At 44.1% G+C, this 27,812-nt stretch overlaps 1 protein-coding gene across 1 annotated transcript in view; it reads right to left on the reverse strand.

Moving 5' to 3' along the window:
• The window catches only part of SH3RF3 (SH3 domain containing ring finger 3), a 368,418-nt gene that overhangs the window by 273,888 nt on the left and 66,718 nt on the right, over positions 1 to 27,812 (reverse strand). The window lies entirely within an intron of this gene.

The raw sequence follows: 27,812 nt of genomic DNA on the forward strand, positions 1-27,812 counted from the left end.
AATATAAGGTCCAAAGTAACATTGTCATCAGGAGCAGTTTTAAATTCCAGAGTTTTCTTTTTGGCAGAGTGATTAACAGCTTGAAAAAAAATGTCTCCCAGAAACAAATCATTAATCTTGGAGAAGTTTAAGGCTCAAGTAGGCTTAATGCATTTTATAGTAGGTCAAAGTGAAACCCCACTGCCTCCCAAAGTGAGGGCAGTGAACATAGGAGACTCTCCTCTGTGCAATTTAGTTTTGCAGGGTTAAAGTTTAATGAGGTTGCACAGGTGCAGGGACAGGGTGGGGGGACCCTCAGGTACAGGATGAATATGAAGATTGAACAAGAATGGAGGGTGATGCATAGTAACATATTATATAAGTGCTATCACCAAGCTCACACTTCCCCCAGGGACACCTGGACTATAAAGATCTTAAATCTTTACAGTAGTAGACAAGTACACCCTCCCTCTCTCCCTCTACTGATCCCCCAAAACAGCAAAAGCAAAATAAACAACAGCCTTCCAGGCCCAGTGCCCATAGTGTCTCTCGCATTGAGCTGTGGGCCCTCCTACCAGTCACTTCTAGCCTGTTTCCTCATGTCCAGGTGACCAAATGGCCCAGAGTGCCCACAGCCACCTGTCATCTTAGTATGAATCCTTATTTGTATGGTATGTACCAATCTACTCTTTATCAATCAGATAAAGAGTCAGAACAGATTAGGGACTCTCAGACTGGAGTCTTTGGAGGCCCTTGGAGATTACTGGGGTGGATGAGAGAAGGGGGGAGTAGAGGGTGAAGAAAGGCTCCAGTCAGGGTCCTTGCTTGCTGCCCCACCCAAAACTGCCATCTCCCAGAACCACTCATAGTTTTTCTATGGTACATGTTGACTTGCCTTGTAAGCTTTCCCTTGAAGGAAAGTTTCTCTTGCTACAACGTGTTTGGAAACCACAGTCTACATAGTCCCCAAGAGAGCTCCCAACTCCCAAAAAGTGGCATTCTGCAGTCTGGTTTTAAAGCTCTGCTTCCTGAGGAAGGAGAAAATGGTGGCCAAAGGTGCCAGACACAAGCCCCAACAGCCCAATAAACCATGGGATCAGGTGACAACAGGCACCACTGAAGGAAGGGCACTCGTCTAATGCCCCCAATACCTAAATACATAAGATAGAACAAAATCATTTTGCCTTGAGCCCTTTAGAATTTGAGGTGGTGTACAACACTATTCCATTTCTTGTTTTGGCAAAGGTCAAGTGCACATGGCATGTGTCACTTCAGGAGCCAGAATTCTTCTGCCATTTTCCCCTCTCATTAGCCTGTGCCACTGAGTGCAACAAATAAGAAGCAGAGCCCCTCACCTTCTGAGACACATAGCAAGAATGACAAACTGGTATTGTTTTAAACAGCTGAGCATAAGGGCTGTTTGTTACTATAGCACAACAGAACCCATCCTGACCAATACAGAGATATTTCACATAAAATAGAAGCAACTCATTGAAAAGAATCTATGTACTCTAGCACAGTGTTTCCTAAAATTGGTTCCAAAGAGCACTAGCTCCATAAGACATTTGTCATAAAATAAATTTAGCAAAACTACATACTTCGCCCTACTTCGCCTCCCTCCTGAAGGGTCCTAAGTTTTAGATATAAATGTACTGCAATAAAGAAGTAGTTTCAGTTTAATCCAAAGTTTTCCTACATGAATCTGCCCAGGGAATGTGAATTTCATGGCATTCCTACCAATAGCTTGAAAATCACAACTGTGGTCACTTCAGAAAAGCTTATAGATGAATACCAAGACTCAAGCTTATTCTCAGTAACTGGATGGTAACCAATTCAGAGATTTCAGCAGGCTGGTTACAATATTATTAATTTCATGGTATAGCTACTTTGGAAAACAATCTGGCAGTTTCTTATACAAATAACATATAGTCACTCTACGATCCAACATTTGTTCTCCTAAATGTTTGACTAAATGAAATGGAAACTTACAGTCACATGAAATCCTTTATGGGAATGTTTACAGTGACTTTATTAATAATTGCCAAAAAAAACTGGAAAGAAGACAAATGCCTTTAGTGTTGAGTAGACACACTACTGTAGTACATCCATATACAGGAATCTCAGCAGTAAAAAGGAAAAAAACTCCCAACAGACACAACAGCATGGACAAATCACAAATACAGCATGCTAAGTGAGAGAAGCCAGACTCAAAGAATACATACCACCTGATCCCATTTATATGACATTCTGGAACATGCAAAACTACAGGAATAAAAACCCAGTCCATGATTGCCAGGGGCAGGAGGTAGAGTGAAGTAGGACAGCAAAGAGGCAGGATGGAATTGTTCAGAGTTCTGTATCTTGATTATGGTGGTAGTCCACTGCAATTACTTATCAAAACTCACAGCTCTGTCAACCAAAAAGTGTGAATCACAGACCTCCTGATTTCCATCACCTTTATTCCAATTTACTCATTTTTGCTTAGCCAGGATGATCCCAAATTTCTCTAAAATATATGGTTAATCACCTCATTCCAAGAAAAGGTATAGACAGGATAGAAAGAAAGGACTGCAACCCAAAGTTGGCATCATTTTATGCATGATACTAAAGGCTCATATCTATCGAGTGTTAAGATGCTTGATGTTTCACGTTGCCTCTGTCAATCCTCACAAGTGTCCGTGAGATAGGTATAATTATCACCTAATTACAGACAGGTAAACTAGGGTTCAGAGAAATTAAGCAACTCACTCAGGTTACACAGGTAGTAAGTGGTAAACTAGTAACTTGAACTCGTATCCATACTTCCAGCTATTCGATATTATCTTCCAAGGGTAAAAAACATGATACTTCTAGGATGGCTACAAACCACAGGACAGATAATAATATGTGTTTGCAAGGATGTAGAAAAATTGGAACTCTCATACATTGCTGGGGGTAGGGGGTAGGATGTAAAATGATGCACTCACTCTGAAAAACAGTGTGGCAGCCCCTCAAATGGCTAAATAGAGTTACCACATGGGCCAGCAATTTGACCCCTAGGGTTACACCCAAGAAATATGAAAACATAACTGCACACAGAAACTTATACATGAATATTCATAACAGAGTTAATCATAATAGTCAAAAAGTGAAAACAACTCAAATAGCTAAATGTCCAATGAATGGATGGATGAAATGTGAAACACTCATAGGGTAGAATAAGATTGGGCAATAAAAGGAATGAGTGTTCCAAAGTTCATTGTGGTGGTGGACACATAACTCTGAATATCCTGAAAGCCATTGGATCATATACTGTAAGTGGGTGAAGAAGATGGTATGTGAATCATATCTCTATAAGGCTGTTCTTTAAAATTCATATACCTACCCCAGTTATAGTAAATGCTACATTTCCAAAACTGAATAAGAGAGGAACACGGAATAGAAGATCCAACAGAACAATAAATCCCAAATGCTCTGTAGCTGCCTTTAGAATGCATGGCAAAATTTAAAGTGGAAGCAGACTAAAATTACTAATTATATTTTTACTCAGGCTAATGTTAAAATTAGCATGTAGTCCTGAGCCACATGTCAATGGAGAGTAGGGGGAAGCAGCCTAGTTAACTAGCAGGTGGAAAGAAGAAGCCCATCATAGAATAAACACAGAAGAAACCCCCAGTGGAAAAATCTATAAACAGATAATGATATTCACCCCTCAGTAGATGTTTCTGGAAACAGAATCCAAGCACTATCCATTAGAACATGGGTGAGACTTGGTCTGCACGAGGAGAGAACAGTTTCCTGCCTGACAAGACACAAATCTAAGGATGTCAATGCTAACGCAGCTGATAACTGCATTAACCTTCTCCTACGGGAGTTATTTTTTATTGTAACACACTTGTCAAAATGTCATCACATTAGCCTGCCTGTCCCACATCCGCCCACCGATCCCTCTCAGCCGTGGAAGAAAGAGCAGTAATTAGAGCAGGAAACAGCCCCTGGATGAATAATTGCTCCAGCCCGACAGTCCACCCGAGACTTCTACAAAGACGCTCTGAAGAGGCCACTCCTGGAGGGCAGGCAGGCGGTCATGCACACACAGGTGAGGCAAGCACCCAAGGCCTCTTCACGGTCATGGGTGGTGAGCAGTAATTGCATTCCAGAAACCAACTCTCCTGCTCCATCTGAACGCTGACACTCAGGAACCAGAGGATTAATTACACATAAGTAAGTGCGCTCCCGTTCAGGCAGTCAGCCTAACTCCTACCACAGATGAGTTTGACCTTTCCTGCCCTCCAGCATGTGCCCTCCCTCGGCTGAGATGGGAGAAGTTCCTGAGAGGGATGCTGAGTGGCCAGTGAATTCCCAGGAGAGTTAGAAATGAATGGATTTTCCTTAAAAATCAATATGCTTAATGGATAAACAAAATGTGTGGTATATACATATAGTGGAACATTATTCAGCCTCAACAGGGAACAACATTCTGACACATGCTACACGTGGATGACCCTTGCAGTCATTATGCTGAGTGAAATAAGCCAGTCACCAAAAGACCAATGTTGTATCATTTCACTTACATGAAATACCTAGATGTATTAGCCATGTCTGATTTTCTGTATTCTGATGTTCAGGGCCTTGATGACCCTGGAGAGACTGCCCCTCCCAGGGTCAGCTGATTTCTAGATAGAAGAAGATGCCCATGGATGTGCCTTCCAAACACAAACCAGCCAATCCAATGTCTGCATACCACCACCTCCTTTATCAGGCTCTCACACTCCAGGCTGCCATCCACCTGTGCTGATCACTCCAGGGCCAGGTCCCAGACAGCAAGGGACAGCCCCTGTGCCCCAGGGTCCCCTGAAATCACTCAGCTACCCAATCCTCCACCCGCTTACTCTGCCTCACCCCTTTCTTCCCGGGAATCCACAACAAAGTCTCTTTCTCCCAGTTTCCCTGTTCCCTCTGCCTCCTGACTGATCCTGGTGCTTCTGTGTGACCCCACATGGCATGGTGTGCCCCCCTTCTGAGAACTATCTACCTTTATAAAGGCAGTCATGTCCTGATCCACTGGCCTGACTGTACCTGAATAGTAATAAAGACTATATTAAAACACTTAGAACAGTCAAATTCATAGAGATGGAAAGTAGAATGATGGTTCCTGGAGCTGGGAGAGGGGGGATGGGGAGCTAGTGTTTAATGGGGAACGAGTTTCAGGTGAGGATGATGAGAACATTCTGGAGATGGGTGGTAGTGATGGCTACAACATGAATGTACTTAATACCACTGACTATACACTTAGAATAGTATATATGTATACTGTACCACAATAAAATAAATAAATGGATAAACAAAAGGAATATGGTATGTACCCTTGATACAATTTGATGAAAAGGACACTTCACCACTGTGATTTTCCTCTCCCAAACCCACAACCCCAGTCTGATCATGAGAAAAACATCAAACAAACCCCAATTAAGGGACATTCTTCAGTACCCCTGACAAATGCTCCTCCAAACTGTCAAGATCATCAAAACCAGTGAGAGTCTGAGAAACTATCACAGCCTGGGGGAGCCTAAGGAGATGTGGAGATTAAACGTGCTTTAATACGGTGTCCCAGATGGCACCCTAGGACAGAAAAAGGACATTAGGGAAAAGATAAAGAAATCTGAATAAAGAATGGGTGTTAGTTAATAGTAATGTATCAACTGTACCATATTAATGTAAAGTATGAATAAGAGGGGACACGGGATGCAAGGTACATAACTATATTCATAACTATTCTAAAAGAAAGGATTTTTTAAGGAGAGAGAAGGGGTGGCATATGAAAATGGGACACACATCCCCACACATCCTTAGACTAACAGAGATGCTGTCTACAACACAATTTATTGCACCTGCTCATTAATGAGACAATAAAAGCCCTTAGGGAATAAACACGCAGAGTATAACACCTGCCACCAAGCACATTCCAGGGACTGTGAAGGCCGCTGATTGAATTTCTGACAGTATTATAAGCGAGTGGCACAATGTTTGCCAAACATTGCAAATACATAATATGAAAAAAATTAACCATTAAAGACTGTCTGTATATATCAGGAAAGAGCCAAAGTATCACACTAGACACACACAGCAGTGTCCGGGTACTGCTTTCCTACAAAGAAAGGAAAGTGCTGAGCTGCTCCCACTTCTTACCACCCACGACGAATGCAACCTCCATGTATGTCCCTCCGAGCCAGGACAGCACCAAGGTATGATCAGTGTCTACTGAGCTGGGGCCTGGCAGGAAACTGGGGGCATCAGGAGTGACAGTGTCATCCATGGGAGCTTATAGGTAACTATGACCACAGACACTCAGACCAAAGGAAGAGTTCTCTGGAATTCAGAGAGGGGCACTAGGAGGGTGACCTACCCAGAAGGACAATCAGTCTGGACCTTGAAGAGCTGGGTACAATTCTGCTATGGGCAGAGGGGCCGATGATGTGAAAGGCAAGGAGGGCAGCCAGGGACAAGAGGAGGGCTGCCAGAGCACACCAAGCAGCCCAGGGTGCAGCCAGGCTGGCTCAAGGGGAAGCCTCCATACAGAGACACTCCCAAACAGTCAGTGGTTTCCCAAGGAAACAGGTATGGAGGAAGGTCAGAAACCCAGTCAGACCCAGGAAATCCCACATTAAACAGTGTCTGATTTCTCCTACTACTTCCATCCTCAGCACTTCCATTAAATTTGGTTTTTACTTGACTTATGTCTCTTTTAAAGCCCTTAGTATGGTAAGTTCCTGGTGTGGACATACATGGTCTGTATGTCCCCCACCTGCCTGGCATTCACTCCCCTCTTTCCGGCAACAGTTACTGATTTTCTCTTGCACACCCACTCCTCCCCCACCTCTCTGACCACAAGGCCTGGGTGGAATCCCCTCAATTTCCAGAGGAAGCACAGGACCTAAACCTGAGCCAACTGCTGCCATAGTCACCAGCCCTCACAACCAACAAAGTGAATCTCACGTGTTCTGCAGATGCCGCCAGAAAAGATTCCAGAAAGGCTTCCAGAAAGAAGACCAAGACCCTACACCATCCTGCTCCCATGAAAATGACCCTGGAGCTACCCCATCATCACAAGGAGTTCCAGGAGAGGCCCAGTGCTGAAAAGAAATGAAGTCTAATGCATCACCTGGGCCATAAATCCAGCCCCAACAGACACCACCTACTTTCAGGACATTCAGTCCCTAAGCCACTACATCGCTTGCTTTCTTTCACCGTTTGGGCGGGTTCAAGGTAGGTTTTCTGTCTCTTCCAAGTGTAATAGGGATCGTGGTTCACTTCTATAACCAACTATTTCTTACCAGGCCCTCAGTTCCTTGATGCATCAAGCATGTTGTACACCTCTGAGGACGCCCAAAGAGCCACAGAATGCCCTCCATATGGTGAATCCTGCAAGTGCTGGGACTGCACTGAGCTGTGGCAAGGTGGGGGGAAGAGACGTGAGAAGGAGCAGTGTTCCAGAAGAAATGAGGAAAAGCTAAGAGAGACCATGACACAAAGTCATCCTAAAGAACAGAAAAGAATTGGGGCGCCTGGGTGGCGCAGTCGGTTAAGCGTCCGACTTCAGCCAGGTCACGATCTCGCCGTCTGTGAGTTCGAGCCCCGCGTCAGGCTCTGGGCTGATGGCTCAGAGCCTGGAGCCTGTTTCCGATTCTGTGTCTCCCTCTCTCTCTGCCCCTCCCCTGTTCATGCTCTGTCTCTCTCTGTCCCAAAAATAAATAAACGTTGAAAAAAAAAAAAATTAAAAAAAAAAAAAAAAAAAAAAAAAGAAAAGAACTGAACTATCAAAGGGCTTAGGAGAGGCCATTGCTCCAATCAGAACTACAAAGAACCAGGGAGACAGAAAACAGCTTCTATGTAGGAAAAGATGCTTCCTTCATGTCCTCCCAGAAATAAGAAGGTAGTTTGTTCAGAGTCAAAGACAATAAGACTACAGTTAGTTAGGCAGAAGAATTGGTTACGTCTGTTTTTCATGACAAAGTAATAACTCTAATATTAAAATCACATTTTGGTGATTCATTGTGGCTAGCTCCAACAGATTAGAATAGGGTCTCTTGAAAAATAAACTTGAAGATTACTTATAAATATTAAAGCTAAGTTAACGACAAATGCAGAGACCTGTTCCTATCCCTCTCTGCAACATTTATAGGAAAGAAAGAGGTAAACATCTCGTTTTCTGAATTCAAGCATAAAGGTAATTTTGGCTGCTGCACTGGCTGGTGATGCAGAGGGGCTCAGAGCATCCCACATGGGATACCATCCTCTGGCCCCGGCTTTGAGGAAAAAACTCCACAGTGAGCATCTGCATTGACCTTGCTGGGCAGGTGGCTCGCAAGGCCCCTTCAGAGTGAGCCATTTGTGTAAGAACTGCCAGGAAATTGGTTAAAATTTCCTGTCTCTGAAACAGATCTGGGTGGAAGCCAGAAACCTATACTTTGAAATCACCCTCTGTCTTTCCAGGCCTGCCCACCCAGCTGAAGGTGCAGTGGCTTGAGGAGTACCCAGCCTGGCCACCAACAGTTTAGTAAACCTTTCATTATTACTATTCAAATAGAGCTCTTTCAATATCCATAGCGAAGAATGAGAAAGGACAGAATCCACAACTAGAAGAAGCTTTATGACCTCACTTCATGCCTGAGGAAATTGAGGCCACAGAAGTCACATGACTATCTTGGCATCACCCAGCTCAGTCAGGTGCTGGAGTAGGTGGCACAGAGGGAGAAGCCCCAAGCCAGGCATAAGAAAGCCCTAGCTCAGGGGTACCTGGGTGGCTCAGTCGGTTGAGCATCCAACTTCAGCTCAGGTCGTGATCTCACAGTTCGTGGGTTCAAACCCTATGTCGGGCTCTGTGCTGACAGCTCAGAGCCTGGAGCCTGCTTCGGATTCTGTGTGTGTCTCTCTCTCTGTTCCTTCCCCACTCATGCTCTGTCTCTCTCTCTCCTTCAAAAATAAATAAAAGCATTAAAAAAATTTTTTTATAAAAATAAAGCCCTAGCTCAGCCCCCGCCTTCTTGGAGATCTCATCTTTCCTTTGGATCCACAAAAATCCTTTTAAGATCAGATTAAACACATTAAAAAGTTAGAGGAGAAAGATGTGACTCTCCCCTATTGGAGTAGCCATTACTCATATGTGGCTGTTTCAATTTCAGTGTTAATTGACTAAAAATAAATAGAATTAAAGTCTAATCCCTAAATCTCACTAGCCACATGTCACCAGCTCAACAGCCCTGAGTGGTTAGCAGCTTCTTTACTAGACAGAGCAGATACAGAACATTTCTATACTGACAATATGCACAAGCTTCCAAGAGGTGCTCTCAGTTTCCTTTTACATCTGAAGAAAATGTTAAAAGAAGTGAACTCAGCATGCAAATGAAAATCTGCATGCATCTTGACAAATCTTATTTAGCCAATATATGACATATAGATTTAGTATTACTAAAAATAATACCAAAAAGTGTGGTTTGCTAAGTAAAAATCTAATTTTAATATATATGATTAGCTATTCAAGCAAAGCTTACTGTTGCTAGCCATGCTCCCTCGATATGCCCACACACACTTTACTGGATCTGCCAAAGATGACCCAGAAATGAGAGACTGGGCCTCAGTTTCTCTTTGTGTAAAATGAGAGGTGTGGCCCTGTGCCAGCTCTAACTTTCTATCCCTTTGTGTGCCTAGCTGACACATTTCCCTTTTTGCACAAACACACACTAAGCACTTTATGCACCAGGAGAGACAACTGCACAATGCACACAACCACACAGAAAGGTGTCACACTGGATGGGCAGAGCTGTGGGAAGGAGGGTGTGGAGAGGATTCAGAGGGCCCGTCTGACAGGCTCTGAGTGACTAACGCCTCCACACAGGCTCTTGGCCCTTGGAAGACTCTTGAGTGGAGTGAACAGCTGAGCACATGGCCATGTACCTCCAGGCTGTTGAGAGGAAAGACCCCTGATAGCTCATGTCCAGCTGCTGAGCTAGAAGCTGATCTGGGAAGGCCACCCCTCCCAAAGGGGACTGCCTGAAATAATTTGGGAACCAAAGCAGTTCCCAACTTAGGCAAAGCCAGCCTTCAGCAGCCCCCACAATGCTCTGATACCTGGTGAGTCTGGGAAACAAACCTACAAGGGCAGCTTACCAAGGGGGTGGAGGATGAACTGGGCCATTTGAGGGCTCTGAAGTCATAGCAATAACCAGCTACTTGTTTTTTGTTTTTTTTTTTGTTTTTTTGTTTTGTTTTGTTTTTTTTTTACTAGCCACTTGTTCTAAAGGAATGGGTGACCGTGCAGGGGATGGCAGAAGGGATGAAGCATTCATGACCCTTCTCAGCAACAGTCTGGTTTTAGCTAAGAAGGGAATAGCCATATCACCTGACCTCACTCCAGCCACTTCCTTCCAACCTGTTGTAGACAGAGAAGCACCAGGGCTGGTGGTACCAGCCTCTGCTGAGCAACAGAATCAGGACATCTGATGACCAGAGGGGTGGACAATGTTCAAGGACCCACCTGTCTTAAAGTGGATTATGAGCCATAATGGAGAAAACTGAATTAACTAAGCTCAATTAACACTGGATTGTCCAATATAGACTCCCAAAACCTCACATCCAGAGCAATTACACATAAAGCAATTACACATATTGACATGAAGTTTCACCTCACAATTTTTTTCTCTTCAAAATTAACAGTCTTTCTTTTCTATATAACATGCTTGTATAAACTTGTCTAGTGATCCTTCTCAGGAACAGGTGTACCACTCAGATTATGTCCTTTCTACTTAAGAAAAAATGCAATAAAATATATATAACATAAAATTTACCATTTTAACTGTTCAGTTCAGTGGCATTAAGTACATCTTCACCATTGTGTAACCATCAACACTGTTTCTAGAATTCTCTCATCCTTCCACACGGAAGCTCTGTCCTCATCAATACTAACTTCCCATTCCCCCTCCTCCGCACCCCTGGGAACATCTATTCTACTTTTTCCATAAATCTGACTACTCTATGTACCTGATATAAGTGGAAGAATATAACACTTGCTTGTCCTTTGGTGCCTGGCTTATTTCACTTCGCATAATGTCCCATAATTTTCATCCAGGTTGTAACCTGTGTCAGAATTTCCTCCTTTTGAAGGTTGAGTAATATTCCATTGCTGGACACCTGGGTTGCTTCCACATTTTAGCTACTGTGAATAATGCTGCTGTGAACATGGGTGTACAAATATCTTTTCAAGACCCTGCTTTCCATTCTTCCTGGCATATACCCAGAAGTGGGATTGCTGGATCCTATGGTAACTCTGGGTTTAATTTTTTTAAGGAAACTTCCTGCTGTTTTACACAGCATGAGTACATTTTCCATTCCCACCACAACATACAATTGTTCCAATCTCTCCACATCCTCGCCAATGATTGTCGTTTTCTGTTTTTTTTTTTTATTTTTTTATTTTTTATAGTAGCCATCCTAATGGATATGATGTGGCATCTCACTGTGGTTTGGTCTGAATTTCTCTAAGGATTAGTGATGTTGAGCACCTTCGCATGTGCTTACCAGCCATCTGTATGTCTTGTTTGGAGAGCTGCCTGCTTAAATCCTTTGCCCATTTTTGAATTGGGTTGATTTTTGTTGTTGTTCTTGTTGTCACATGAGTTCTTTACATATTCTGGATATTAATCTCTTATCAAATAGAAGATCTGTCACTATTTCTCCCATTGTGTGGTCTGTCTTCTCAGTTTCTGAATAGTCTCCTTTGATGCACAAAATTTTTAACTTTGACAAAGTCCAACTTCCCTATTTTTTTCTTTTTCTTTTTTTTAATACAATTTATTGTCAAATTGGCTAACATACAGTGTGTACAGTGTGCTCTTGGTTTTAGAGGTAGATTTCCATGATTCATCACTTACATATAACACACAGTGCTCACCCCAACAAATGCCCTCCTCAATGCCCATCACCCATTTCCCCTCTCACCCACATCAATCCTCAGTTTGTTCTCTGTATTTAAGAGTCTTTTATGGTTTGCTTCCCTCCCTCTCTGTTTGTAACTTTTTTTCCCCTTTCCTTCCCCCATGGTCTTCTGTTAAGTTTCTCAAGTTCCACATATGAGTGAAACCATATGGTATCTGTCCTTCTCTGACTGCTTTCACTCAGCATAATACTCTCCAGTTCCATCCATGTTGCTGCAAATGGCAGGATTTCATTCTTTCTCGTTGCCAAGTAGTATTCCATTGTATATGTAAATGACACCTTCTTTATCCATTCATCAGTTGATGGACATTTGGGCTCTTTACATAATTTGGCTATTGTTGAAAGCACTGCTATAAACATTGGGGTACACGTGCCCCTATGAATTAGCACTCTGTGAGTGGAATGTTGCAAAGACTACAAAAGACAAGAGACATCACCACAAGCATGATACATACAGATAACACAATGACACTAAATCCGTATCTTTCAATAATAATGCTGAATGTAAATGGGCTAAATGCTCCAGTCAAAAGACACAAGATATCAGAATGGATAAAAATATAAGACCCATCTATAACAGACCCATTTTAGACCTGAGGACACCTTCAGATTGAAAGTGAGGGGATGGAGAATCATTTATCATGTTACTGGAACTCAAAAAAAAGCTGGAGTAGCCATACTGAAATCAGACAAACTAGATTTTAAACTAAAGGCTGTAATAAGAGATGAAGAAAGGCATTGTATCATAATTATGGGATCTATCCATCAAGAAGAGCTAACAACTATGTTTGTGCACCCAATTTGTAAGCATCCAAATATATAAAACAATTAATCACAAATATAAGCAATCTTATTGATAAGAATTCAGTAACTGCAGGTGACTTTAATTAGTGGAGTATTAAACTCCACTTACAGTAATGGACAGATCATCTAGACATAAAATCAATAAAGAAACAATGGCTCTGAATGATTCACTGGACCAGATGGATTTGACAGATATATTCAGAACTTTTCATCCAAAAGCAGCAGATACACACTCTTCTCCAGTGCACATGGTACATCCTCCAAGACAGATCACATACTGGGTCAAAAAATAGCCTTCAATAAATATAAAAGAATGAGATCATGCCACACACATTTTCAGATTACAATGCTATGAAACTTGAAATCAACCACAGGAAAAAGTTTGGAAAACCTCCAAATGCATGCAGGTTAAAGAACATCCTACTATAAGAATGAATGGGTCAACTATTCAATTAAATAAGAAATTAAAAAATATATGTAAACAAATGAAAATGAAAACATGACAGTCCAAACCCTTTGGGATGCAGCAAAGGCATCCTAAGAGGAAAATACATTGCCATCCAGGCCCATCTCAAGAAACAAGAAAAATCCCAAATACAAAATCTAACAGCATACCTAAAGGAACTAGAAGCAGAACAGCAAAGAGACCACAAGGCCAGCAGAAGAAATGAAATAATAAAGAAAATCAGAGCAGAAATAAACAATGTTTTTTCTTTTATTGTGCAGGCAAGAAGACTTTCAGCTGTGTTTTCTTCTAAGGGTTTTATAAAACATTTATGTTTAGATTTTGCTCTTACGTTTAGGTCATGAACCCATTTTGAGTTAAATTTTGTATATGGTGTTAGGTAAGGGTCCAGATTCTTTCTTTTGCATGTGGACATCCAGTTTCCCCCACCACATTTGTTGAAAAGACGGTCCTTTCCTCATTGAATGGTCTTCATACCCAGCCAGAAATCTGTTAACCATATATGTGAGGGTTTATTCCTAATTTCTCTGCTCCATTCCCTTGGTCTATGTCTACCCTGATGCCAGTACCATAGTGTTTGGATTATTCTAACTTTGTAGTACATTTTTAAATCAGGAAGTCTGTCCACCAACTTTGTTCTTCTTTTCAAGATTGTTTTGGCTATTTGGGATTGCTAGATATTCCATGTGAATTTTAGAATTTTTTTTTCTATTTCTGTAGAAAACAGCATTGGGATAATGACAGAGACTGCACTAAAATCATAGATTGCTTTGGGGAGTATTGTGATCATAACAGAATTAAGTCTTCCAATCCATGAACACAGGATTTCTTTCCATCCATCTATGTCAGAAATGTTTTGTAGTTTTCAGTGTAGAAGTCTTTTTCCCCCTTGGTTAAATTTATTCCTGAGTATTTTATTCCTTTGGATTGTATTGTATATGGAATTGTTTTTTTATTCTCTTTTCATACTGTTCTTTGCAAGCATATAGAAATACAACTGAATCTTGAGTGTTGGTTTTACATCCTGCAACTCTGCTGAATTTATTTATTGGCTCTAAAACCATTTTTGAGAATTCTTTATAGTTTACTACATAAGATCATGCCACTTGCAAACAGAAATAATTTTCCTTCTTCCTTTCCAGCTTGGGTGCCTCTTATTTCTTTTTCTTGCCTAATTTCTCTGGCTAGAACTTCCACTACTATGTTGAATAGAAATGGCTGTCCTTTCTACTTTTGGAATATTAAAATGTTCATTATTTTATTAAATACCAGAAAAAAAATTTTAATGTTTTCCTTGGTAAAATGAAGAGGTGGAAACTATGTAGTCACAGAAAATGTTTTTGGAAATGATGCTGAGCCCAAAACAAATACTGATCAAAAACGAAAGTCTGGCAAGAATTCTGCTGAATACCTTCAAGGTAGCTCCCTTGCAAGCCCTGATTCTCCAGGCATTGGTGCCCCCTACACCCCCCGATGCAGGTGAGGCATGGGACAAGAAAGACTGGGACTTCCCAAGGCCAATAAAGTTGGCCACCAGTTGAGGGTGAGTTGAAAAGCATTCAAATCAAGGTCAGTTAAGTGGGGACTTGAACACCAAATAGCACTCCAACAAAGAAAGAAGGGTCAGTTCCCATAAATGACATAATCCCAGAAAAGCAAGGAAAAGAAACACAACAGTCCATAAGCTTAGATGCTAGCAGAGAAGGCAGAGCTCCCACCTGATTCTGGAACAATAAACAAGGTGGAAGCACATGAGTGCTCTGAAGAGGCTGGCACACGGCCCCCTCCTCACCCAGAAGAATGGACATAGTGACCGGTTATTCTCCCTCACCTGCCCCTTTGTCACTTGGGTACCCATGGATCACAAAGAACTTTGGGAGTCTTGCGCCTTGCTCTCTCCATCCTCACCCCTCTCATGTATGCCACATATTGAAAAAAAAATGAGATCAGGAACAGATAGCAGTGGCAAGCAAGAAAGGCTTGGAGGGCAAGAAGGTGGCAACAGGAAGAGGAAAGTGCTGAGTACAGGAGGAGCCATGAGGAATCCAACCACTAAGGCCAAGATAGAAGCCCTGTGATCCACAGGGAGAGAGACTCTAGAATAGAAAGATCACTGAACCAGAAGCCTGGCTCCCAGCCAAGCAGCTTCCTGATCTCTGCCTTCTCATATCCACAGGGGCCAACATCCAGCCCATCCAGTCCACCCACAGCATGTTCTGAGGATAAATAAGGCAATACACATGCAACAGCTTGAGAACTCTGATGCACTCTACAACACAGTGTTGCTCCTGAACAGCCATGGACCCTACCCAGTACCATCTCCTTAGATGTTCTACGCTCTTTCTCCTCAAGTACCCAGGTGAGGCTGGAAGAAATCCTACCCACTGTGGTTCAGTGAGAGAAGCCCTGGCCTGGAATCAGAGGCCTGGGTGGCATTGGGGGGGCGGGGGGGCCAGGGCATCTTTTTCCAACTCTGTATGGATTCAGCTGGTGACCCTGGGGAGAGCCCTTGCTGCCTTGCTGCTCAGTCCCACCATCTGTAAAGGAGAGAGAAGTCTAGATCTGTGGTCCCCATCTAGGGGAAGGGACAAAACACATGGTAATGTCAATACAAGTGGAAGGGGAGTGACAGGCACAAAGGAAAAAAGGTGCTTCACACCAGTGGCTTTCAGAGGGTGCTCCCTAGGTCAGCAGCACCAGTGTCCCCCTGGGAACGTGTTAGAAATGCAGGTTCTAAGAAGGCCCTTCCCACAACTAGACCTGATGCATTAGAAACTCAGGGGTGGTTCTATTTTTAATTTTTTAAGGAACTTCCATACTATTTTCCAGTAATTGCACTACTAAGAATTTATCCAAAGAATTCAAAAATGCTGATTTGAAGGTTCACATGTACCCCAATGTCTACAGCAGCACTATCAATATTAGCCAAATTATGCAAAGAGCCCAAATGTCCATCAACTGATGAATGGATAAAGAAGATGTGGTATATACATATATACAGTGGAATACACATATATACAGTGGAATACTACTTGGCTATTAAAAAGAATGAAATCTTGCCATTTGCAACAACGTGTATGGAACTGGAAGGTATTATGCTAAATAAAATAAGTCAGTCAGAGAAAGACAGATACCATATGTGGTGATGTGATTCCACATCACTCATATGTGGAATCTGAGAAACTAAACAGATGAACATAAGAAAGGGAAGGAAAAATAATGTTTATAGCAGCACTATCAACAATAGCCAAATTATGGAAAGAGCCCAAATATCCATCAACTGATGAACAGATAAGGAAGATGTGGTATATATCTACAATGGAATACTACTCAGTGATGAAAAAGAATGAAGTCTTGCCATTTGCAACAACGTGGATGGAACTGGAGGGTATTATGCTAAGTGAAATAAATCAGTCAGAGAGAGGAAGATATATGTTTTCACTCATATGTGGAATTTGAGAAACTTAACAGAAGACCATGGGGGAAGGGAAGGGAAAAAAATAGTTACAAACAGAGAGGGAGGCAAACCATAAGAGATCTTAAATACAGAGAACTGAGGATTGATGGGGGGCAGGGAAAATGGGTGATGGGCATTGAGGAGGGCATTTGTTGGGATGAGCACTGGGTGTTGTATGTAAACGATTGATCATGGGAATCTACTCCTAAAGTGAAGAGTACACTGAATATACTGTATGTTAGCTAACTTGACAATAAATTATATATATTTTTAAAAATCCTACAGAAGAGAAAAGGGTTTAATGAACCCCCATGTATATTTATCTCCTAGACTAAACAAGTTTAAAAATTTTTTCATGAAGTAAAAACAAAACAAAACAAACAAAAAACAGAGAGGGATGCAAACCATAAGAGACGCTTAAATACAGAGAACAAACTGAGAGTTGCTGCAGGGGAGGTGGATGGGTGGATGGGCTAGATGGATGACGGGCATTAAGGAGGGCAATTTTGGGATGAGCACTGGGTGTCATATGTAAGAGATGAATCACTGGGTTCTACTCCTGAAGCCAAGATACACTGTTTGCTGACTAACTTGAATATAAATAACAACAAAAAAGAAGCAGCAGCAGCTCAGGGATAGGAAATAGCAATCTGCACTTTCACAAGCCCCAGGTGATCCTGATGCATTTATAAGATTGAGAAGTGGTACTCCAAACTCTCCTCTCTCTCTCTCTCTCTCTCTCTCTCACACACACACACACACACACACACAGGTTCTGGTTCTGACTTGCAAGTATAAAAACAAGCTTCATGACCTCAGGTTAAGGGTTCTGGTTCTGGGGTCAAATCTCTGCTCTGTGCTTCAAACTGTGACTTCCTGGATAGGGTGCTTAACATCTCTGAACCCCAACTTTCTCAACTATGAAATAGGGACAATCCATCCCCTACATCTTAGGATTGTCATGAAGGAGAAGCCATGCCCATGAAGGATGTAGAACAAAGTCTTCAGAACCACTTGCCATCCTATAACTCCTCTGTGTCCATCTCCTCCACGTAACTGGGAATCACACATCTCTGTGACCAATGCCATGGGCTCACGTAGGATTAAAATAGAAATGTCCCTTCTGCCCCGAGCACAGGCGCATGTCCTCCTATCATGGGAGATGGTACATCTCAGCCTGATGGACATGCAATTCCTTGGGAGTGTCACCTCCCCCCGCCCCTGCTTCTCTTTGGCCACTAAGCTCTAAACTCGGGGAATTCAGAAAATGTGTTGAATGTTAACTTCTCTGGGTTCATGGGGCTCTCTTAGCCCTGTTCTCTCTTTTGATCTATTCTCCATCTTTATTTTTCTAATTGTATTAATAATGGGTTGTTGTTGTTGTTGCTTAATGAATCACTTCAAATTTAATTGTAGCCAGGCAGAGGAGCATTAAATAAACAGCAAATGAATGTAGTAAAGCCCTAGTGAGCAGCTCTTTTTTTTTTTCTTCACTCAGAGAAAAGATGCCAAAGCAAGGCTCCACAACAGGGTAGGAAAACACCACCACCCTCCACTGCATGGTACAAGTCTGCACCCAAACTGCAGCTTGGTGTTGTTGCTTTTTGACTAAGAGAGGGGAGGTGATAAGGGTCTCTGTCTTGCCCAGAAGATGAAAAGGTCTATTGTTTTTGTGGTCAGAGGCGCCAGGAACACACACCTTTCATCTGTTCCCCTGTTTCTGCCTAGTAAGCGGCACCACGTAGGCTCATACAGCATAAAGGAAGTGGAAATTGAAGCCCAGTTTTGTTAAGCATAACATTTTCACTCAGAGGCTATTTCTAGAACATTCCATTCAGCAACCCAGAAGCTCATATTTCAAATCAAACGAAGGACAACTTCTGGTGAAGTAGAAGAAATCCACACCTTCCTTTCAGCCACAAAAACAAGACCAGGAGAGCCAAGAAGTTCCAAATATTGAAACATCCTTTCTTATGCCATGTCATATAAATCAGCCCTGATTAAAACCAGGTTTTGTCACACATCTTAGAAAAAATCATGGGGCGCCTGGGTGGCGCAGTCAGTTAAGCGTCCGACTTCAGCCAGGTCACAATCTCGCGGTCGGTGAGTTCGAGCCCCACGTCAGGCTCTGGGCTGATGGCTCGGAGCCTGGAGCCTGTTTCCGATTCTGTGTCTCCCTCTCTCTCTGCCCCTCCCCCGTTCATGCTCTGTCTCTCTCTGTCCCAAAAATAAACAAAAACGTTGAAAAAAAAATTAAAAAAAAAAAAAAAGAAAAACTCTTGTGAGGCCAGGCAGGAGTTTTTATTTTTATTTATTTATTATTTTTTTATAGGGCAGAAAGGGGATTAAAATAGTTTTGTCTCAACTCCGTTTCTAAAACCCTCTAGCCTGACTCCTGTGGCCACCTTCACCATGGCCTACCCTGAGTGTGTACCTCATTCTCTGCAAAGTCTGCAGGCCCAGAGGAAGGCAGGGGACAGGAGCAACAGCAGAAGCCCTGGAGGAGAAGGGCCGAGCATGCGTTCCTGGTTGACCTGTCTCGGGAGGCCTTCAGGAGTCAGGCAGCTCCTCTTGTGAGGGGCCAGGAAGAGATGCCCTGGTGGGATGCAGATGGGGCAGCCTGAGGGCAAGTTCAACTCCCCCACTGTGACCAAAGGACAGCACGGAGTTCCTTCTGGAGTAATCTGGCCAGCTCAGTGCTGCCTGTGTGCTGGGCTTGGTCCATCCAAGCACCGCTCCTCCCTGAAGGCCTCCCTGATGCTGCCACTTCCAGTAAGAACTGCATTCCATGTTTCCTTTTCAATTGTATTTTCCTCTCCTTATAAGAAGCTTCAAAGATAGATATTAGGCAAGCCATAAATAAATGAGCCAGGGAAGGAAGTTCTCACACAATCACATCTGTGCAACAGCCTGGCCTGTCTGATAGCACACCAGTGAGAAAGTCAGAACAGGCCACAGAGACAGCAAGCACAAAGGCCAAATGTGCCCTCGCCAACCCTCTGCCCACATTAATCATGCACATGACAGTTTGCAAAGGGCTCAATGTGCCCTATGGAACCGTGCCTCACTGTAGCTTGACAAAGGCTGGATGAGGCAAAGGAATTCTGGCTGGCCAAGAACCCATAAATGTGGCCAAGAACCCACAGACGTGGCCAGGAGGCAAGCCTATGCAAGGAAAACAGAGGTGGGACACTGACATTTCTCCTCATTTAGGACTGGCAGGACAGGGGAAGAAAATGTGTGTTGGGATGAAGGGTGGGTCTGGAGTGGTGGGGAAAGGGGCAGGAGCCTGGGAAGTCTGCCTTTCGACAGCTGATTACCAGCCTATGATACTTAAGATTTATTCTTGCAGCTCAGCCAGCTGTTTTTAAGCTCTGTCAGAGGTCTTTAGCTTACAGATAAAACTTTTAGAGACTTTTGGTGGGTTGGGTCATGGTGAGAGGCACCAAAGTAGCCCTGGAATGGCTTTGAAGGGATAGTTGGGGTCCTGGCTCCACTAGAAGGCAGCCCAAATCAAGGGGCATTTGCAGCCTGTTTGCTGAAGGTGCACCTGTCAGGGTTTCCAAAGAATGACCAAGGCATCATGCCCTAATTCCTCACAACACATGATCTCTGTCCATGGGAGACCAGGGCATGGGGGTCCAATGAAAGGATGAATGTTTTTAGTGATAACAGGACACATTTGCCCCAGTCAAGAAGGGGGTTTCCCAAGGCTCCCTTGCAGTCTCTTGGGACATAGAGAAGACTCAGGAGATGTCTTGAACTGCAAATTCAAAGGTACTGGCAAGGAAAAGGCATAGTTCTCATCTAAATTGCTATACAAGCACATCCCTGGAACTCCCTGACCAGCTGAAAGCCACTGCTGGCTTTCTTCCAAACACAAGTCTTTTCTCTTAAAACCATGGGTTGCACTTCTTGCCCATGGCCATCAGCAATGACATAAATGGCCCTGCTAGGGCACATCTTTGTCACCCTCAGATGCAGGGTCCAATCCATGACCCAGATGTGCAGATAGTGCAACGTAGGCTCAGGGCTTTACAAGACTGTGACACTCAGGCCCTCCACAGCTCGTGCTAACAAGTAGGCCCAGTCTGCCCCACCACCATACCCGGGCTGACATTAACTAAACACAGTAGTGAGGGGCACCTGGGTGGCTCAGTCAGTTAAGAGTCCGACTCTTGATTTCCACTCAGCTCATTATCTCACGGTTCGTGGGATCGAGCCCCACATAGGGCCCTGCTCTAACAGGGTGGAGCCTGTTTGAGATTCTCTCTCTTCCTCTCTCTCTGTCCCTCCCCTGCTCTCTCTTTCTCTCTCAAAATAAATAAATAAACATTTTAAAAAATAAGTAGGGAGAATAATCTGTGTTTATTACTATGTCATAGTCATTTGGTGTTAAGGAATAGCCCTTCTTCCCCAGAGGCTGTGGAACATCCGGTTCCCTTGCTGGTAACTCCTGTGTTAGTCCTTCTCATGCCCATTCTGGTGGACTGATCATGTCTATCAAACATGCCTGGTACAGTGGATCAAAGGCAAAAACCTGCCCTGAGGCTGGGCACCCTAAAGATGGCTAGCCAGGAGGACTTCCTCCTATCCTAAGACCGGGAGTGAACCTATTTCTCAATCCTGGCCCTGAACCCTGAGCTGAAGAAGGAAAATAGCCAAACACAGTTAGGTCAGGCCAAGGAACATCTCACAAGCACCAGGCCTGGAGGACAGGCAGTAACCCCAGAGGAGCAAATTAAGAGCTGTCAGCTGGTGATGTTCACATGGGAGCTTGAGCTGTCACCTCCCTCGTGTATGGTAACTGCAGCCACAACCCTGTACCTATGGATAAGGACACCTAAGTTCTCTGAGGGCATTTTATGCTAAAAATAATAACAAAGCATACTCAAAAGCTTCCATGAAAGACAAAACTGTATTAAAAGAGTTATTGCTCTAAGAATACAGTCTATGAAAATACTTTTACAAGAGCAAGACTGGGCAGACAAATGGATAAACAAAATATGATCTATCCATACAATGGAATATTATCCAGCCTTAAAAAGGGAGGAAATTCTGACATGTGCTACAACATGGGGGAACCTTGAGGACATTATACTGAGATAAGCCAGACCCAAAAGGGCAAACACTGTGATTCCACTTGTGTGAGGTCCTAGAGTCATGAGATTCATAGAGACTTCTGCAGTAGGATGGTGGGCACCAGGGGTTGCAGGAGCAGGGAGGGGACTTGGTGTGTAATGGGCACAGAGTTTCAGTTTTGCAAGATGAAAAAGTCCTGAAGGACGGCAGTGATGGTTGCACAACGACATGGATGTACTTAATGCCACTGAGCTCACAATTAAGAATACTTAAAATGGTATAATCTATGTGTATTTTATTAAAAATATGTATTTCCATGCCAATTTAAGTCAAGTTCTAGAAGGTGATCAGATAAGCATGTGACTCTGCAGTCTGACCCGCCTTTGCCACCATGAGGACATCAGACTTGAGTGGGGTGGGGAGATGCGGGATGAGGGAAGGTCTCCAGGGATGTGGATGGGTGGCTCCCTGCAGCCCTACAGTCATACAAATAGCTCCAGTGTGAGAACACTGGGCACTCACCTTCAGGCTTTGGGGTTCCTTTCCCAAGAGGGAAAGAGCACAGGGTTCTGCAGCTCCCCAACCAGATGTCAGGATGTCCTCCAGTGATTTACTCTCTGGGATTCAGGTTCCTCCTCTGCAAAGTGGATCTGATCACTTTAACACAGAAGGCTGCTTTGAGTATTGAATTCAATAAGACAATGAGGCCTGTGAACACTGTGCCCTGGTGTTTCTCAGGCTGGGAACTAGGTTTCCTAAAATCCCCTTTCCTATGTTTCAGAGCTAGAGTTGGCCAAGGAGGAATTTGCTCAGGACCTGGAAGGGGGCAGTGAGGCAGCAGGGGCTACGCTTTTTGGGTCACATGCGATCCCAGGCAGGTGCTGCAGGGCCAGGTGGCTCCCATCTTGCTCTCCCCTCCATGCTGCAGCCAGGTCTGGGCTCTCCCTTGAAGGCTGACATGCTCACCGCTCAGATTAACTACCTAGTTTCATCTTCTAACCCTCTCCTCCTCAGTGACTGTGTACGATCATGTGTATGGTCATGAAACACAAGTCAGGGAAGTTAAGGAGCCTGGGAACTCAGCACTCAGCCACCAACTCAAATGCCCACATGACCTCCCGTGGCCCTGTCAAGGCAGGAGCCAAGCACACATCTGCAGCTTTGAGTGGACCCCATAAGGCATGTTCCTCAGGATTCCTAACATCCCACCTCCCATATCAGAAAAAGGAAATGGGACAAACTAGAACAACCTGTGCACAAATTCTAGCTCACCACTTCACCCTTAGACACGACTGTGTGCGATGTCTCCTGTGAGGTCAAAGCGGTAAGGACATGGCACAGGGTAAGACTCCAGAAGCAGCATCCCAAAAACCAGTATCACAGGCAAGAACAAATCTCCACTGCTGGGACCCTGGCGTCAGTGACCAAGAATCTCATCCAAGAAGCTTCTCACCAGAGGCAGGGAGCAAGTGCCTGAGACAGGTGGCTCTCCACAGAGCACACGCTCCCAGGCGGCTCTCCACAGAGCACACGCTATCAGGAAACACGCAGTTTAAATGGGCTCATTTTCCTCCTGCTGCTCTTCTGAAGGTTTAAAGTGGTTTGTGAAGAGGTCGGCTAAACTGCATATTTTACAGATCATGTAGCTTCATTGATCTTCGTCAAAATATTTCTTCTTGATAGAGCAACTCCCTTTCCCTGTGTTAAAATGACTGTTGTGATTTTAACCAAGAAAACAGTTGTGTAATGAAGACTCATTCTCCCTTCTTCTCCCAGGACCCAAAGCTGCCTTCTCCCCCTCCCATCCCCTCCATGCCTGGCATTAGGAAGGGGCTGAACTACAGACTTGTTATCACAAAAGTGACAAATGCTTGGGAAGACAGAGAGACAGAGAGAGACAGAGACACATGAAATGCTTTAGCACCATAAATTGTGACACAGATGGAACTTCATAATCTCAGCTGAAACTTGAATGCTGCTCATTTTTTAAAGGCCAGAATTACTAGATTTAGAAGTATAAAAGTTGTTTCCCAGATTATTTGATATCTCACTCTGCCACTAAGGAGACGTGTGACTGGAGTGATTCAGTCCCTGCTGGAATAGGCAGCCCTGCCTGGTCTGCAGCTCTACCTGAGGGCACTTCTGCCCCCACACCGTATCTCTGTGGCTCCCCCACTAGGCCTTCCACTTCCCAAGCCTCCCTGCTCACCTCTCCGCCCTCCACAGCCTCAGCCCCCTGATACCCACAGACGTTGTTGCCTTGGCAGATGAGGAAGTAAGATGAGGGGGGCAGTGGCTGGCTCAAGGTCATGCACTTGAGTAGCCAGACCCCAGCTTTCTGATGGTGGAGTTCACAGAAGGGCTGACGGTGTCAGCTAGAAGGTCAGGCTGATACATTCTTCCAGAGGAAGTCAATAGTCTGATGTCTTTGAAAAGGGTTCCTATCTTGTCACTTCATGTCAACAGAATGCCTAATCCTGTCTTACTGCTCATTCCTGTAGCACCTGGCAGCCCGGACCTTACTCCTATCTCTCAATGTCTCTGCTCCTTGGTGTTCAGAGCCCTGACCTCTCCAGGCTCTTGCCTCACCCTTGTGGCCCCTGGGCTCCTCCTCCATTCAGCCATCATGGTGGGTGCTCCCAGAAGGAGTACACGAGTCCGTCTGCCTAGTTCCTCCATCATGTACCTTAGGTGCCCCATCCCCTCCTGTGGTTTTAACTATATACCATGTGTTGAGAGCTCTATTTCCAGTCTATGTCTTAGCCTGCTTTGTCCAACCACCTGCTGATGTTAGATGTAGCACAGGTACAAGCCTGTACATCTAAGACAGATCATAGAAAACATGATCTTTCTCCTCTCTCCAAACTTGATCACCTGCCTATTGTCCCTATTTCATTTACTCAAACCAAAAACATGGAGCTCATTTCAGACTCTCCCCCTCCCCTGGTCCCCACCTTCAATTCAATCATCAAACCTTGCCTCAGAGACTGACCTCAAACCCCCTCAAGGGGTTACTCAAGCAGACTTTTCTGTGTTCTGTTACTATCACCTGACTGGCTTACTAAAATAACCTCCTAACTGGATGCATGGTCCCTAACCATGCCTCCCTGCCATCTACCACACTGTATCCACAGTGATCATGTCCTGTTGCTCTTTAAAACCATACCATGGTTTTCCACTCAAGGAAAAGGATAAAGTCAGACTTCATGTGGTACATGAAGCTCCCACTGACCTGATCCTGACTGCCTGTCTATACTCACAGTCTGCAGTCTTGACATCACTCTAAGGGGCCTGCTGTAGCCAACATAGCTGGCACCTACCTGACACCCATACCTCCCCACCAAACCCCATCTTTCTTGCTTTAAGAGCCTGTGCCAGAGACAGAGGCTGAAAATGCCCAGAACTCACTTTCCCAGACTCCCTTGCAGATCTTATGGCCACATTCCCACCAGTGAGATGCAAGGGGATGATTTTCTTCCCTTATAAATGGAGAACACCTCAAGGAGCTCTGGCCCTTCCATACTATCATTGGACTCTGTCATTGAAGGACATGATGCCTGAACTGTATCAGCCATCTTCCACTATGAGAGACACACTGTGTGTGGTAAGTAGGGCAGACAGGTAGGAAAAGCCTGCATCCTTGATGACCTCTTTGGACCCAGGACTAACCCTGGGACCACTCACTCCAAGAATTATTGACAAATGAGATTATGGGTTTCCCTATGATTTAAACCACCTTCAGTTGGGTTCCTGTTACTTGTAGCCAAGAGCATCCAAATGATGCATCTACCTGACTACGTCATTAGATTTTTCTGAACTTTCCCCCCAGACTGCATCCTCTACCTACTCAGAAGGTCATTCCTACCTGCTTAACTCTCAGAGCAGGGCCTCCTCCAGGGAGCCTGGGAAGATGTCTGTCATATCATTTGTCACATCATATTCCAACCACCTTTCTTTCCCACCAGACAGAAGCTCCCTTGTGTCTGGTCCTCCCTTATTCTTTCAGTGCCCATCCTGGGACAGTGGTTGTGCCACACAAGCTCAACAGCTTCCATCTCATTTCTCCAACTAGACAGTAAAGCAACATCAGGCCTTCCTTGGTGCTATAATTAAGCCCCACAATCTGCCACAGTGAATAGAATGGATTTGTTTTTAGACTTTTATACTGTTTTTCCTTGTCAGGGACCTAAATGAAATGCTGTACAATTTGGGATTGATAATTAGCTATGACCAATCAGAGCAGTTTCCTCACTTAGGGCACTGGTATTAGGATTTAACTGTAAGCCAATTGACCTTCCTTAGCCTTTTCTGGGGAGCCTGTTTCATGGGATTGGACAGACAGGAATAAAAGAAAGGAGGGAGAGAATTCCAAATGACACACCAATGGCTGGGACCCTGACAAGTCATCTAGAAGCCAAACAAAACCATACCCCACCCAGGACCATGATTCTGAGCCATCATCAGGCAAACCATACCCACCAACCCATTCATCAAACACAGAAATGCCCTTGAAGCTTGAACAGCTTCCTGGAATTCTGGAGCTAGCCTAGCTGTGCCAAAACAAGTGCTCACTGAATTGCTTATTAAATCCAATAGAATCTGCATTCAGGTTTCTAAGAAGAGGTGATAGAAGGGTGGGTAACTGGGAAGGAATATCATTTTCTCTGCACCTTTAATGTTCTCCATGGCCATGGTGCGCTAAGTTCACCTCTCCCAATCCACAATGGCCCCTTTGCTCTCCTGATGCCTGATTTCCTGATAAACCCCATGCACAGGCTGGTTCCTCCCCTCCCTCTACATGTTCCCCTCTGTGTTTTACTTCAACAAGGCCCATACTATTTCCTCTCCATATTTCTACCCTCTTCAGGGCTTCGCTCTGCCTTCACTCCTGTTTGTAACACCTCTAGATTTAGCATCATCTGTGAATTTCATTAAATTGCTGTTTACTGATGCTTCCAGAATCATTAATAAAGATGTTAAACAAAACCCAGGCTTGTAACCAACGCCTGCTGCAATGGTGGGACACCCTCTTCCCACTTTCCATCCTGCCATTTAGCATGGCTGCCTCCTTGCTTTTTATCTCTGCCAGTGAGCCACCCACAACCAGCTTTCAGACCGAGTGGCAGGGCTCAACTCTCCTTTAATTGAGCTTAATTCTGCAAGTAATGTTTTCTCCAGAGGCCCCACAGATATGCATAAATGGGTGTGTTAACCAAAGTAGATGCATTCTTTACAGAAGACCAGAGCCAGGCAAAATTGACCCAAGGGCCATCAGCAATACCCACATGCTGAGAGGGGACAGACCTGAACAGAGGCCTCATGCACACCCGCACATGTAGCCGAGGGAGCCTGGAAGGGTACCCTGGTAGGTAAGGACATCAGTAACTCCACCACATGAAAATAGGGTTTTTCTCTTTTCAATTAAAAAGAAACCTTCTTACCTGAATTTGTAAATTTTTTTTTAATTTAAAATACTATGTTTTATAGTGACTTATGTTTTAAAAGCAGGGACAGTAAAAAGCTCTGTAGCATTTCTCCCTACCTGACCAAGAGAACCTAAGCAGGAAACCCAACTTCCTCCCCTTGACTGCCCCCATGGAAGAAGTTCACCAGACACCACCTCCCCAGTTTGTCCAGCCCACCCAGGTACCTCCCTGAGTTGGGACAGGCTGGGTCCATAATCTCCTGCCCATGCCTGCAGGTGTTGGGAAAACTCTAACTGCCCTGCCTAGATCATTTGCTCCAGGCTCAGATGCCATTCCAATTGTTCAGTTCATGTCACTCCAGACAACCCTGTCCTCCAGGGACTTGGGCTCCAGTACCTACCATGCCACTCATCAGCTGGGCAACTTTGAAAATAGAAAATAGCCTCTCTGGGCTCAAATTCCACACACAAGAATGAAGAGCTGAGAAGACCAGTAGTTCCCCACTTTGGACTTTAACGGACCAGTTACATTAAAAATCTTGAAATATTACTTCTAGGTTTATACTCAAAAACATAAAGGCAGAAACTCAAACATATACTTGTACACCCATGTTCACAGCAGCATAATT

Source organism: Lynx rufus, unplaced genomic scaffold (assembly GCF_022079265.1).
Source record: "Lynx rufus isolate CCGP_SWC_20201006 ecotype Redwood Valley unplaced genomic scaffold, mLynRuf1.p SCAF_8, whole genome shotgun sequence".
NCBI lineage: Eukaryota > Metazoa > Chordata > Mammalia > Carnivora > Felidae > Lynx > Lynx rufus.